Raw genomic sequence first — 6503 nt, 5'->3', positions numbered from 1 at the left:
CTCATCCCAGACCCATGCCAGCTCTTCAGTGCCTATGATACATTACTCTGATAGTAGAGAGCTGGCTCCCCCTTGTGCCTGAGAAATACCCAACTAATAGACACCTGGGAATTCGGGACAAAACCTCTCTGAAGCTCATGTAAACCTTTTTAGGGAGGAGGGTGACTGCTAAGTAGTCAAACAGATTTTGGTTTTATGAGTATAGAGTAGTTAACCTTTTAAAGGCTCTCCACATACCTGTGGGCCTCCAGTCTCTATCATCTGAACTCTCTTTTCCTTTCTATATCTACATTTACATTAGATCTTTTTAAAAAATATATGTTTTTATTGATTTCTGAGAGGGAGAGGAGAGATAGATAGAAACATCAATGATGAGAGAGAATCATTGATCAGCTGCCTCCTGCACAACCCATACTGGGGATTGAGCCTATAACCCAGACATGTGCCCTGACCAGGAATCGAACGGTGACCTCTTGGTTCATAGGTTGATGCTCAACCACTGAGCCATGTCGGCTGGGCTACGTTAGATCTTCAACCAATGCCCTTTCCTCAACCACCACCGCTCCCATAGTGCCTTCAGCCTATCATCCCTTTGGTTTTCATATTCTGCAAACACGTCTTCCTAACTCTACAACTCGAGATGGGTAAAATTAGGAAAGGATCCTGCAAAGACTCTCTGTTTCTTTTCCCCCCAACTCTCTCCCGTGTGCCTTCACTGGGTAAAGTCCTCTCTCATCTTGGCATCATGAGCAGGGTCAAGTCAGAGAAGAGACCCAGCTTTCTAGGCCAGGGAAGGCTAAGCAGCCCTTCACCCTATTGATGAGGCCAACATGTGCAGCGGCCCCACTCCCACGTGTGGAATGGATCTGATACAGAATCAGATTCCCCAAGGCTAGATACAGGAGGACTCTAGAAATCCAGAAGGTTTTCTTTTTGATTGCCAAGTTCTTGGTACAAAGACATCAAGTGAATTAAATTCTTATACAACTGTATACGATATTCAGGTGTTTTGAACAACATGGAGGACTGTTCACCTTGGGGGACTTTAGAGGCTGGCTACACTCTGCCACTGTGGAGGAGACAAAGATGACTAAGATCTGACCTCTATCCCTAGGAACTCACAAGCACATGATGTAAGCAATTGCAATATGAGAATGAGAGTTGAAGAGGATTGGGACAGTAGGCTAGGTGCAGAGAGCTGCCAGAACTGTTTGGGGAGATTACATGATTGGCCAAGAATCAAGGAAAATTTTGGAAAAAGGTGGTGGAGGTGGCGTGAGGGAACACCCGAAGAAAACCTGAAGGATCAAATAGTTCTAATTTTATGCAAACTCAGGGTATTCAAAAAGAGGAACCATGCCTCAATTCACAAGTCTAGCATAACCTTGACACCAAAAAATCTGAAGAACAGAAGAATGAGGGAGGAAATTTACAAGCTGATCTCACTCATGAAAATAGGTAACAAAAATCCTAAACAAACTATTAGCAAGTAGAATGCAGCAATATAGTTTAAGACAAATACCCAGTTAACTTATGCAAATGTGTACACAAGTTAGTAATTATTAATAATCAGAAACATTTAGGTTAAAACCACAATGAAATACTATTACCACATATACCAGATTGGCTAAAATTAAAGAGCCTGACAATACCACATGTTAGCATGAGAGCAAGAACTGTCTGCCATTCACCACTGGTGGAAATGTCAATATAACCACTTGGGAAAATAGTTTGCCACTGTCTACTAACTTTAAGGTACATATACTCTATAACCTAGCAAGTCCACTCCTAGGTAGATACCCTAGAGCAGGGATCCTCAAAGGGTAGCCCCTGGACCAACAGCATCAGCATGAGCATCACCTAGAAACTTACTAGGAATGCAAAATGCCTGCACCCACTCCAAAGTTACTCAATTGGCAACTCTAGGGCCCAGCAACCTGTATTTAATAAGCCCTCTAGAGTCTAGATGATTCTTATGCATGTTAAAGCTTGAGAAACACTGCTATGGAGAAGTAGGAATGTAAATCCACCAAAGTACATGAACAAGAATGTTTTTAACAACATTGTTTATAATAGTCAAACACGGAAAACAAGCCAAATGTTCATCAATACAATGGATAACTAAGTTATGCCATGGTTATATAATGCAATGCAATAATAAAAACAAATGAATGTCAGCTGTGCAAAATAGCATGAATGACTCTCAACCATAATGGTGAGTAAATATTTAAGACACAAAGAATACGTTTTTATATACATATAGAAAAAGGTTCTTGTCAAACTCTACCTATATATTTTAAGAACCAAAACTGTACCTTCAGCCATAATCTTTTCTTAGCACTCTGGGCTGGCATATAACTAGTACCTGCCACATAATGTGTGCTCAGTATGATATCTTATTCCTTATAATAATAATTTTTTTATCTTTATTTTATTTTATTAAGTTTTGTTTTTTTACTTAGGAGTAGGATATTCTTTTTAAAAAAATATGTTTTTATTGACTTCAGAGAGGAAGGGAGAGGGAGAGAGAGAGAGAAACATCAATGATGAGAGAATCATTGGTCGGCTGCCTCTTGCACGTCCCCTACTGGGGATCGAGTCCGAAATCCAGGCATTTCCCCTTGACCGGAATCGAACCCGACCCTTCAGTTTACAGGTCAACGCTCTATCCACTGAGGCAAGCTGGCTAGGGCTATCTTTATTTTTATTGTTATAATCTATATAGTGACTGCAGATTATTTCATAATATGAATATACCATATTATTTAACCTCTTCCTTGTTGATGGGCTTTACAAGAATATTACTTTGGTTGCCCCAATATTTTGTCTCCTTGTTTGGGGGCTTTGGGGGCTGTTTTCTGGGAAACAGGGCACAGAACAGGTGGCAGCAGAGACAGACTCAGACTCAGAGGTATGAAAATTCTATGAGGTAAGAGATCATGAATGTCTTTTTCTAAGACCTTGTCTGCTATTCAAGTTATTTAATTGAATTGATTTTCCAGGTTAACTTTTCTCTAAGGAAAAAAAAAAATGTCCTGGCCTATTTTATTTATCTTTGTTAGAGCATGAATTGATTCCTTGCAAATTTTGTTTACAGTGAATTAACCACAGAGAATCCAGTCAACTGGGTGTAATGACAAGATAAATGAGACCATGGATTCTGGAGTAGGGTGAGCCTCTAAGGCAGTGGTTCTCAACCTTCTGGCCCTTTAAATACAATTCCTCATGTTGTGGCCCAATCATAAAATTGTTTTCATTGCTACTTCATAACTGTAATGTTGCTACTGTTATGAATCGTCATGTAAATATCTGATATGCAGGATGGTCTTAGGCGACCCCTGTGAAAGGGTCGTTCGACCGCCAAAGGGGTCGCGACCCACAGGTTGAGAACCACTGCTCTAAGGTCATTTAATTTCCCTATATGACACTTCTTGTCTGTCTCAATGCAACAGCAACTAAGAAATGTGTCAAGGCTTAGAGTTAGGAAAGCATATAGCTTACATTTTCTGAGAGTACCTACTTAAGATATCCTAGCTTTCTCAAATGTACTTGACCCATTGTAACTTGTGATTTGGAACATATGACACCATACCTGGATCTCTAGGGAATAACTGGCTCCAGAGAAGATGCTTGTAGGGCAGGACAGGCCGCTTGGGAGTCCTGCTCCTTTGAAACCTTGCCTCCATACTCTCTACTTGATGACAAGTTTTCCAGCCCGATTCTAGAAGAGTCGTAAAAGTATTGGCTGTCAAAGCAAAGACTGTGGGCAGCTGCTGGAAGGAGCAGCAGATGGGCATGGCTCAGAGACGAGACTCAAGCAGCATGTGCAGTGACCTGTCAGGTTTACCTTGCAATGCCCATTGTGATGTCATATGGAGTCACAGGCTTGAGAAAGAAAACTGTTTGACGGAGAGGGGCATGGAGTTGAGTAATGGCGCTGACATGGTGGCTGGCCCTTCCACTGCCACCACATGTCAGTCTTCTACTGTTATTTGGTCTCCTTGTTTGGGGGCTTTGGGTGCTGTTTTCTGGGAAACAGAGCTCAGAACAGGTGGCAGCAGAGACAGGCTCAGAGGTATGTGATGCAACACCCTCTTGAAATGCACTGCTCCCTGCCCCTACCCCTGGAGCGATAGAAACTCCCACATCTTGGGCCATGGGGGAAATTGGATGGGGGGGAAGAGGGGAGTGCTTTTGTGTCATTCTGCTAAAAGCAACTAAACAAACAAAATGTCTCAGCAGCATTTCCCAACCTTTTCTGACTCTCAAACTTTTTTTTTATTTTCATAATTTTTCAACCCCCATAGTAATTTAAAAATCATTTTATCCCTTTTCCATAATATATAAATGATTTTAAGTCAGGGGTGGGCAAACTTTTTGACTCGAGGGCCACAATGGGTTCTTAAACTGGACCGGAGGGCCGGAACAAAAACATGGATGGAGTGTTTGTGTGAACTAATATAAATTCAAAGTAAACATCATTACATAAAAGGTTACGGTCTTTTTTTTCAATAGTTTTATTCATTTCAAACGGGCCGGATCCGGCCTGCGGGCCGTAGTTTGGCCACGGCTGTTTTAAGTGAATAGTATTATTATATTCAGACTAGAGGCCCGGTGCACAAAAATTTGTGCACTCGGGGGGGTCCCTCAGCCCGTCCTGTGCCCTCTCGCAGTCTCAGACCCCTTGAGGGATGTCCACTTGCTGACTTAGGCCCACTCCCCGGGGGATTGGGCCTAAACTGGCAGTCAAACATCCCTCTGGCATCCCGGGATCCCTAGGGGGATGTCCACTTGCCAGTGGGGAGCAGGCCTAAGCTGCAGTTGGACATTCTTAGCACTGCTGAGGAGGCAGGAGAGGCTTCTACCACCACCACTGTGCTGGCAGCCGTCAACCTGGCTTGTGGCTGAGCAGAGCTCCCCCTGTGGGAGCACACTGACCACCAGGGAGCAGCTCCTGCATTGAGCATCTGCCCCCTGGTGGTTAGTGTGTGTCATAGTGACCAGTCATTCCCAGTCATTCTGCTGTTAGGGTTAATTTGCATATTACCCTTTTATATATAGGATAGAGGCCTGGTGCACAGGTGGGGGCCAGCTGGTTTGCCCTGAAGGGTGTCCTGGATCAGGGTGGGGGTCCCGCTGGGGTGCCTGGCCAGCCTGGGTGATGGGCTGAGGGCTGTTTTCAGGCTGGCCACACCCCCTTCAGGGTGGAGGTCCCCGCTGGGTTGCCTGGCCAGTCTGGGTGAGGGGCTGATGGCAGTTTGCAGGCTGGCCACACCCCTTCAGGGTAGGGGTCCCTACTGGGGTGCCTGGCCAGTCTGGGTGAGGGGCTGAGGGCCATTTCCAGGCTGTTCATGCCCCCGGCTACCCAAGCTCCCAGTCTCTCCTTTTTTCTTTTTTCTGGGATTTATTTATCTTCTATAATTGAAACTTTGTAGCCTTGAGCAGAGCAAGGCAACCCAGGCTCCCAGCACCTCCTTAAGCAGAGGCCACAGCCAGCTGGAAGCAGGTTTCTGGGATTTATTTATCTTCTATAATTGAAACTTTGTATCCTCAAGCGGAGCCCAGGGCTGCCTAGGGCAGGCAGGAAGCTTGGCTTCCTCCATCACTGGGGGCAACCCAAGCCTCCTGCTCACTCCAGCTCCGAGGCTGCTGCCATATTAGTTGGGTTAATTTGCATACTTGCTCCTGATTGGTTGGTGGGTGTGGCTTGAGCGTAGCAGAGGGATGGTTAATTTGCATGTTTCTCTTTTATTATATAGGATTGTTTACTGCTTGTATATGGAAATACAACTGATTTTGTATTCCATTGATATTGTATCTTGTAAATTTGCTAAATTAATTTATTAACTCTAATAGTTTGTGTGTATTCATTAGGCTTTTCTGTAAATAAGATTGTTGTATGTGAATAGAGGTAGTTTTATGCCGGGGTGTTTCTCAGCATCTAGAAGGGTTCCGGGATCTGGAGAAGGGCTGTGCGTAAATTAATAAAGAGACTAGGCATGAAATATAAATTTGGGAATACATGGGGGAGCCAGAGGAGACCTGGCTATATATATTTATATTTATATTTATTTTTTTATTTTTATATTTATATTTATATTTATATTTATATTTATATTTATATTTATATTTATATTTATATTTATAAAGATATATGCAGATCTTTAGGTTTGGGGAAATGCTTTCAGCTATTCCAGCAGGCAATAACATGTATCTCAGCCCTGCTGAATATAGAAGCCCATCAACCTTTTGATGAAACTTCTTACATTTATAACATGGTGGAATTAGCCTCCAGCCATTTTACTTTTTCATTTCTAATTTGGATGTGTTTTATTTATTTTCTTACCTACTTGCTCTGGCCAGAGCTTCCCGTACAATGTTAAAGAGAAGTAGTAAAAGCAGTCATACCTGATTTGTTCCTCATTTTAGAGAGAAAACTTTCAGTCTTTCACTTTTGGGTATGGTATTAGATGTGGGTTTTTCATAAATGCCATTTATCATGT

This window comes from Myotis nattereri (genome assembly GCF_964212035.1).
Source record: "Myotis nattereri genome assembly, chromosome: 10".
NCBI classification, from domain to species: domain Eukaryota; kingdom Metazoa; phylum Chordata; class Mammalia; order Chiroptera; family Vespertilionidae; genus Myotis; species Myotis nattereri.
The sequence above is the reverse complement of the archived record's forward strand: the minus strand, read 5'-3'. Positions refer to the sequence as shown.